Here is a 7091-nt window from a genome sequence, read left to right on the forward strand (position 1 = left end):
ATATCATACACACTCTTAAAGATCGATATGTACTTATGTAAAGTGCTGTTGCGATATATTTTATAATTTTATTCAGGTATTTAGTTTCCTATACAAAATGTTATTGCGAGCTTCTACTTGCTAACCTGACCTGCTAAAAATACCAGCTAAATCTACCTGGAATTGTGTGCACCTGTTCTCATCGAGGAAGCACACACTGATATATTTAAAGATCTCCTGGGAACACGTTTCCGGGAAGAAGTGAAAAAAAAATGGTACAACGAAAACGGAATGCTTTCGACTCAATCGTCTTTTTGATATGGGCCTGCTTAATAGGAGCTTGCAGCTGTTGCTGTTGGTGTTGCTATTGTATTTTAGCCCTAGGTCGAAATAAAAAAAAAGGCTCTCAGCCACAGATAATTTACCATTTGTGAAATGGTTATGTAGAACTGGTTTCACAAACCAATATGAGCCTGTTTTTTTTATTTTAAAGACAACAGGTTGTCATTTGATTATTATTTAAACCGATCAAGTAACCACACAGAAGTTTCCTTAAATTAATAACTATTATCCATTTGTCATGTTCGTGACACAAAAGAAGTTTCTTTACCTATAAATTGGTAATATTCACGAACGAGAGGCAACTGACAACTAAATGACTAACAATTAAAACAAAATATGTAATTGGCTTTTTTTTTTTTAAATCTACTTTATTTCGACTAAATGTTTTTTACATTTGTTTTTAATTTTCATTTAAGCCAAGATGAATAAATAAAAACACGAACACAAAATAAAGGATTCTCCACTTTTTCTTCATTTATTTAATGTAAGAATGACATTTATGAAGTCACAAGTTCTAAATATACAATATGTTTATTGGTTTATTTAAACCCGGGAAAGGCCAGTGATAAGAATATGAGATCATGTGAAAAACATGAAATGAAAGACAAAACTAGGAAGTACTTTAGTTAAAAGACAAATTTTTTTTATTACCGTAGTCAGGGGAAAAACGCGTTACGTATATCTTTTTTTTTTTTTAATCATTTTATTTCTGCAACCCTTTTGAGTCGTCTACCCGCAAAATAAAAATATTTTCATGCCAAACCAATGAAGGAGCTACTTACGTAATCATTCGACCTGTTTGAAATGGCTCAAATCTCCGTCAAATGGTACCCTTTTAGTCTTAAAAGAGGAAGGCCATCACTTAGGTTGAGGTTTCAATTCCTAGTAGAAAATCAGGGATTTGATTGCTTCTGACACATTAAATAATAGTCGGAGGGTTTCCTAAAAATACGGGATGGCCATAGCTGGAATGTCTTTGATCATAAGTCTCAACAATCAACCTTGACCTGAGGCTAAACAACGATACCTTGCACATGAAGATGTCCTGTTTCTCCATAATTGAAGACTATATCTGGAGGACAAAGCTTAATTCTTTAGGAAGAGAACTATCTTCAGATGCATTATTTGTGGCACGAAATGTTACTTCAGAGCAACAAAAATGATCATCCACTCCTTTTTATATATCAGGAGTATATTCTAATGAGCTCTTCTTCTATTCATTTATTATTATTGTTATTATTACTAGAAATGTGGTATAGTGTAATTTGATGGAGATTTAGTAGCTATTTCTAGCAACATGAGTTACCATACTGTCACCCTTTGTTGGGTCAACCCAGCAGTTGGTTATTACAAGACTGTACAAGATTATCATATGCTATTTCATTATAGCAAGCAAAATTTACAAAACTGTTATGCTTCGTAACATTAACTGAAACCAATTAACACTCTAAAAAAGAAAAATCTGTATTCACTACAGTGTTTGGAAACGTTAAGCATTTAAAATTAACTGTTTTTCTGTCATCTTCTTTGTTGTTACCACCGTCATCTGTTACTATCTTTGGATGTTGGTACAGTTTACAGAAACAGCTCGTAAATTTTTTTTTTAAATGTTCGTCATACTCTCTGAAAGGTCTAACTTACTTGCAGATTATTAAAATAGATATGAAACAGTTTCAAGTAAAAGAATTTAGCTTAGCCATGGCAATTGTTATCTATTCTCAGAAAACATTTTACAGATTGCCGATTCCAACAAAACAAGTCACAAACTTTACATTCACTCTTGCTGACCTATACAAACATTTATCTTCAACTCTTTCTATTCAATGTGAAGGCAGTGAACTAACGATTAGGATGTTGGTTTCAATTCTCAAGATGCTAGTGTGTTGTTTCCTTGAGAAAGGCACTTCATTTCATGTAGTTCCAGTACACTTAACAATAACTGAATTGATTGTCTGTGGAACTGAGTCATTAACCTTGTGTTGGCCTAGTTTCTCATTCAGGGGTGAGGATTCATGTACTTTCTGCCTAATTTCTTTGAAAATCCAGATAAGCTCTGTTCTCATGAACCAGAAGTCTTGAGGCAGATTATAAGTTTTTTTACTATTTAGCACATCCTTTGGAACCTACTGTCTGCCTGTATAATAATGTCAGTTTCATTCCCCTTCCACAGGTTCCCTCCACAATTAGAACCCAGCACTTCTTTATGCAACTGTCCTCATCTCTATGCATCACATAACTACCACAGTGCAGTCTTCTCTCTTGCACACAACATGTGATGCCTCTTATACCCAGTTTTCCTCTTAAATCATTTACACTCTGACATGCATGCATATGTTTATTTTTAGAATAATATTTTAGGGTAAATAAATGTGACAGGCCAGATACAGCCAATTTGAAGATAAAAACAGGTAGAATATTTTGGCCAGATATGATCAGTTTAAATGCTAAAGGATTAAAAATGATTCTTAGAGTTCCCTATGGGACTTGAAAATGATTGATTATATCCCAATCTACAATATCGTTAATGTTATCTGTTAGGCCTATTGATACCAACTCAGCTGAAACTGCCCCTAGTTCTACGATATAAAGCCTTAGTTTTAAAGTGATCTAAATTTTTAAAATTCCATCAAAATTTCAAGTTAATTTATGCCCCAATCAACAGCTCTAATAATAACAAATTTATTTTACTAAATTCTAAATTATTTTCAAAATTAAGTGAAACAAACACAGTGTATCTCAACAGAAATAATGGTAACAAAAGAGTCAAAATACTCCACTGATTCTCTACCAAGGAAACCTAATTGGTGGCTTGACTTGTTACAAACAGTAACTAAATCTCCTACAAATGACACCAGATCAGTTTAAAAAACGGAAAAGTGCACTTTGCATATGGCTGAAATGTCTTTGATCAAAGGGCTGCATGATCTAGGTTGAACTACAAAATGAAGAAGTTCTTGTATTCAATCAATTTGCTAGAATCAGCAGGCACATATCCCACCATCAAATTTCATCCTACTATCTTAGAATTAGTTGAATATACTCAATTAATATGCATGGAAAACAATTTTTGGATGATCCTGTAAAACTGGCTGGACAATAAAGATGCAAAAAAGGTTATGGCAGTAGCAGAATAAATGAGAGTTTTCTTTCCAGTAGATTCTAAGCAAAATATGAGAGCAGGCACAGCTGTTTGGTTAAGTTGTGGTTGTAGGTTCAATCTCACTGTGCGATTCTTTGGGCCTCTTCCACCATAGATTCAGGTTCACTAATACACTTTGTGTGGAATTTGATAGTAGAAACTGTATGAAGGCCCACTGTGTGTGTGTGTGTGTGTGCGCATGTACATGCATGAGTGTGAACATCCTATAATGATGTATATTCTTTTCTACACTAGGCACAAGGCCCAAAATTTTGGGGGAGGAGACCAGTCGATTAGATCAACCTCAGTATGCAACTGGTACTTAATTTATCAACCTTGAAAGGATGAAAGGCAAAGTCAACCTTGGCAGAATTTGAATTAGGAGCGTAAAGGCAGATGAAATACCGCTAAGCATTTCGCCTGGCATGCTAAAGTTTCTGCCAGCTCGCCACCATATAATGATGTGTATTGAAGGATGTAAATATCATCAAAAAAACTCCAAAAATGAAAACCTGTGCCAGGCCTCTAATCCAGCTTCCAGAAATTCAGGAATACTGTGCAATATTATACAATATACTGTGCCGTGCACTGAGTAAACACGCCCTGTTTATGAAGTTGGTTCATTTGCATATGTGTTAAAAATAATTTTGGTTTTTACTTCTTCAAAGGGATTGACGAAGATTAAAGATAATTTGCTTAAGAATTATATTAATTGTGCCTGTATCTGTTAAATAAAATCATGTTCTTTACTTTTCTTCAATTTTCATCCTATGAAAATTATATTTTACACATAGATATATGTGTACAGTATAATGTATGATATATCATGAGAATTTTAAGTGGATTAATAAATACCAAACAGGCTCTGCTTTAGAAGTGTACTAATTTGAATTGCTTAAATACAATTGAGCTCTTTCCTATTCATAGTCTATTTTATGTTTTAAGCATACATTTAGATTGTCTCTAGAAAACTGGAAAATCCAGAAATCTGGGACACTTCCCGTTATAAGCTTCCTAAATAACAGCTCTGGTAATATACTATCTGAAAGAAGCTATTTGCTTTATATATTCCCTGAAAATTGGGAGAAAAGCGTAGGGAAGAGGGGCTAATTGATTAAATGTATCCTAGTTCATGATTGATATTTTATTCTATCAATCTAGAGGTATGAAAGTAAAGTTGGCTAGAAAATATATATATAATCATCGTTTTAATTTTGCATCCACTTTGCCATGCTTGCATGGGTCAAGCAAAATTTGTTAAGGCAAGTTTTTCTCTGGCTGGATGCTCTTCTTGTTGCTAACCCTCACCTGTTTCCAAGTAAGATAATATTTCCCCATAGATAGACATGTTTTTCACAGAAGACTTTGCTTGTATGATAGTGGTGCTCATTTACAACCATCACATGATGTACAGACAAGATGAGATCCTTCCTGAATCATATAGATGCTCAGGGCTGGTTTCCCAGTTTCCATGGTGCAGACATTCCCCCTGGATGGGATGCCAGTCCATCGCAGAATTACTAATATTTTGCCATCTGAGTGGACTGGGGCAATATGAAATTAAATGTTTTCCTCAAGAACACAACACATCTAATCCAGAAATCAAAACCACAATCTTTACAATCATGAGTCCAACACCCCAACCACTAAGACACATGCCTACACCTAGACATGAGTACACAGAAACACACACATACACATATATACACAACAGGCTTCTTTCAGTTTGTCAACCAAATCCACTCGTAAGGCTTTGGTTGGCTTGAAGCCATAGTAGAAGACTCTTGCCCAAGGTGCCACACAGTAAGACCGAGCTCATGACCACATGTTTGGGAAGCAAGCTTCTCGACCATACAACCACAGCTGCACTTTATATGTATTTATCATCACCATCGTCGTTTAACGTCTGCTTTCTATGCTAGCATGGGTTGGACGATTTGACTGAGGACTGGTAAGCCAGCAGGCTGCACCAGGCTCCAATCTGATCGTCTGCTTTCCATGCTAGCATGGGTTGATATCCCAATTCCTTACCTGCCTCATTCTCTCACTGGTTTAAGTTTGATCACATGACTAGTATAGACATTATCAAATAGATATAAAAGCTTTTTGATTAACATTAATTCTTTTATCAAGCATATAAAGCTATCATTATCATGTGCCAGCACATCATGCCAATGCCACAGTAAAGCATCCAGCACACACTGTAAAGTGGTTGGCATTAAGAAGGGCATCCAGCCATAGAAACTAGACTAAATCAGACTGGAACCTTGTGCAGCTTTCTGGCTGCCAGTTTGGGTCAAACCATCCAAACCGTGCCAGCATGGAAAATGAACATTGATGATGAAGAACAACAGGCTAGCAAATGGTAAAACACCAGACTAATTCTTCTTATTTCCAGTCCTGCTAAAATAGAGCTTAACATCCTTTTTCCCTCCCCAAAATAAGTACCTCTAATTTGATTATGATTTTAATGAACTTTACTGAAAGGGAGAACACAGGTTAAATACATAAAAATAACAATTTCATCTTTTTTCTGCAGAGATTTAAGTGCTGAGATTTCCTTTGCTGCAACTACAGATTGATCTGTTTGGACAGTCAAAAAGTAACAAAACTATCTACCCTAGTTCTCTTTTAATTAAAATTTCAAAAGTCTAGCTACAGTTGACTATAGATTGAATTTTAGTTTTGCATTTCCACTGAAAAAAAAAAAAAAATGAAGTACTGGGGTTAATTTGTTTGACTAAACCTTTCAATGCAGGCCCTCACCATAGCTACAGCTCTATAATTGAAACAAGTAAAAAATAAAAGATTTTTAAAAGTGATATTAATTAATGTAAGGTATACGTAGAGGAGTAATAGAAGCAGTGAGCCCTCACACGTGCTGTGTTTAAACACTGCTATCATTGATTTTTACCGTTCAGCTACCTTGGGTTGTTAACATAACAGAGCAGAGATATAGGCTAAATGAAATCAATACCAGTACAACACTAAATGATCAATATGCAGAAAAAAAAAAAGGTTTTTGTTGGTCTTTTCTCAGATTAATAAGGAAAGGGGGAGGTTTAATATAAAACAAAAAATTAAATTTTTTCTTACAACAAAAACAACTCAGATTTCAATAATTCTATAATTGCTATATAATATAATTGATTGCATGCAACCAAATTGAAACAGAGAAACTTCAAGCTCATACAAGCTTTCAGTTTAATTCCTTCTTCTCATAAGAATATACTGTTTGAAATGTCAGATTTTTTTCATAATAAACACTGCAGTGACGGGTCCAGTTAAAACCTATAAATATGACATCAATATCTATAAAACACAAGATGTTTGTGTGTGTGTGTACGTGATGTGGGTTATGCACGTCCACAAATTAGCACGCATGTCGCTCCAATTTTAGGATTACATTGTTCATGACCCTATCTGTGTTTTTGTCAACTTTTTCTCACAGAGGCACCCGCGTATAGCTGTAAAAATCGATAAACTTTTACCAATTTTGAAGTTTGTTGACATGGCGAAGTCAAATCTGTGCGTACGCGCGCGATGGAGAGAGAGAGCAAGAGAGAGAGAAAGAAAGAAAAAGAGGGAGAAAGAAAGAAAGAAAGAGAGAGAAAGAAAGAAAGAGAGAGAG

This window comes from Octopus bimaculoides, chromosome 10, assembly GCF_001194135.2.
Source record: "Octopus bimaculoides isolate UCB-OBI-ISO-001 chromosome 10, ASM119413v2, whole genome shotgun sequence".
NCBI classification, from domain to species: Eukaryota; Metazoa; Mollusca; class Cephalopoda; order Octopoda; family Octopodidae; genus Octopus; species Octopus bimaculoides.